Genomic DNA, 2500 nt, shown 5'->3' on the forward strand with positions numbered 1-2500 from the left:
TGTGCATTTTTGTATACACACATATATTCTAAATTCAAAAGCTTAGTCTAAGTGGTAGTTTCTTTCCGTAAAACCTCACGAGTAACGGGGGTACCCATGCTTCGGGTCATGGGCAGTGGCGCCATGTGTGTGCTCATTTGAGTGCGTGAGTTTGGTGTTGAACCTTGACATCTGGGCTGGCGTGGGTCTCAGAGGCGTGTCGGTCTGGGCGTGGAAAGCGATGATATGTCGCAAAATGGGAATAGGATACATTATTCATGCAAGTGCGCAAATATACGATTGCAAGCCAGTTTTCTTGCTTCTTTCTCTCTCTCTTTCTTTCTTTCTTTCTTTCTTTCTTTCTTTCTTTCTCTCTCTCTCTCTCTCTCTCTCTCTCTCTCTCTCTCTCTCTCTCTCTCCCTCTCTCTCTCTCTCTCTCGTACATAGACTATCCCTCGCACTTTCCCGCCGTCTCCCGTTTTCTCTCAAGGGTCAGTGACAGTTCACGGAAGATGGGCCAGCGGTCGAGTGGGGACGGGGGGAGGGGGGGGGGTAAGCGGGGGCGTTGGGTGGAGGTTGCTCGGGCAGGTGTTTCGTGGTATTAGGCCGCCACGTAATGTGCTTGGCGTGCATGAAGTAGGACATTTACATACTCCACGTGACCAAGCGCTTATGTGTGTGTGTGCGTGTGTGTGTGTGTACGTTATTTCTGTGTTTTGTGTACGTATGTGTGTGTCTGTACCTGCATGTGCGGCGATGCAAGCAGTGGTTCCGGACCACACCAGATTACAAATAGAATGCAAATCCACTCCTCAGACATTCCAAACAAACACACACACATGATTTGAATTCCAATTATGTTGATATGTAAATATTGTCGTCATCGTCGCCTTATATGGCTGTCGCTGAATTTATCATTATTATTTTTAGTCCTGCTTCATTCTCGCTGATAAGGGTGTATACTCCGTTGTGTCTTACACGATTTCCCTCCCTTTTGGTATCCTATTTTGGCAAAAGCGCTTCGTCATTGTTATCCTGGCATTTTCTTTTTCCATACCAAAACACATATAGTGCTGATACTCCTGTATATAGACCTGGTCTCTGGTTTTAATTTCTGTTATTTGTCCTGCATGTTTCTGATCTCTGTATACGTCATGGTAAAATCTGATATAAAAAATGATAATGCTTAGGTATTACATTATAAAACTTTCTCATTAAGTCATACAACTTAAAATGTCATCGAGCAGTGGACGCGTTACTGTAAGACATTGAGAAGGGAACTTTGAATAATGAAATAAAAAGAGAGATTATGATGAGGAAATCACCATTAAATAGGTTACGCAATGACTTTCGGAACTCACAGGCAGGTTCGATCAGCAGAACTTGGGTCATCTTTTGTCTTGGTTGACCTTCGCTCACTCCCTTCTCACCATTCACCTTTTTCCTACCTGAAATTTCAGCATCTGAGTTGATGTAGCCTCTTTTCTGTCTATCTCTGTCTGTCTCTCTTCGTCTCTTTCTTTTTTTCTTCCTCTATCTCTTTCTTTCTCTGTATCTCTCTGCATCTGTCTCTCTGTCTCTCTCTGTCTCTCTCTCTCTCTCTCTCTCTCTCTCTCTCTCTCTCTCTCTCTCTCTCTCTCTCTCTCTCTCTATCCGTCTCTCTCTCTCTCCCTCCCTTTCTCTCTCTCTCTCTCTGTCTCTTTCTCTCTCTCTCTCTCTCTCTCTCTCTCTCTCTCTCTCTCTCTCTCTCTCTCTCCCTCCCTCCCTCCCTCCTCCCTCCTCCCTCCTCTCTCTCTCTCTCTCTCTCTCTCTCTCTCTCTATCTATCTATTTATCTCTCTCTCTCTCCCTATCTCTCTCTCTCCCTATCTCTCTCTCTCTCCTATCTCTCTCTCTTTCTCTCTCTTTCTCCCTCCCTCCCTCCCTCTCTCTCTCCCTCCCTCCCTCCCTCTCTCTCTCTCCCTCCCTCCCTCTCTCTCTCTCTCTCCCTCCCTCCCTCTCCCTCTCTCTCTCTCCCTCCCTCCCCCCTCTCTCTCTCTCTCTCTCTCTCTCTCTCTCTCTCTTTCTCTCTTTCTCTCTCTTTCTCTCTCTCTCCCTGTCTCTCTCCCTCCCTCCCTCCCTCCCACCCTCCTCCCCTCCCTCCCTCCTCCCCTCCCTCCCTCCTCCCTCCCTCCCTTTTCTCTCCCTCCCCTCTCCTCTCCTTCACCTTCTTTCTTCCCTCCCTCTCTCTCCTCCCTTTTCCCTTCTCTCTCCCTCTTCCTCTCCCTCCCTCTCCCTCTCTCTCCCTTCCTCCCTCTTTCTCTCCCATTTCCACCTCCTTCTTCTCTCCCTCCCACCCCACTTTCTTCCTCTCTCCCACTACTCCCTATCTTCCTCTCTCTTCTTCTCTCTCTCCCTCCCTCCCCCTCTCTCTCTCCCTCCCTCTCCCCCCCTCTCTTTCTCTCTTTCTTTCTCTTTTTACCCCAACTGTATTCATTCTGTAAAATCTTCCCCGCTTTCTCAACAGTGTTCTAAGTATGCGA

General features: G+C 47.8%; 1 protein-coding gene across 1 annotated transcript in view; it reads left to right on the plus strand.

Moving 5' to 3' along the window:
• Window positions 1–2500, plus strand: part of LOC113806287 (leukocyte elastase inhibitor) — an 8304-nt gene that overhangs the window by 344 nt on the left and 5460 nt on the right. The gene's annotated exons all lie outside the window — the stretch shown is intronic.

The sequence above is a fragment of the Penaeus vannamei genome, chromosome 19 (assembly GCF_042767895.1).
Source record: "Penaeus vannamei isolate JL-2024 chromosome 19, ASM4276789v1, whole genome shotgun sequence".
NCBI lineage: Eukaryota > Metazoa > Arthropoda > Malacostraca > Decapoda > Penaeidae > Penaeus > Penaeus vannamei.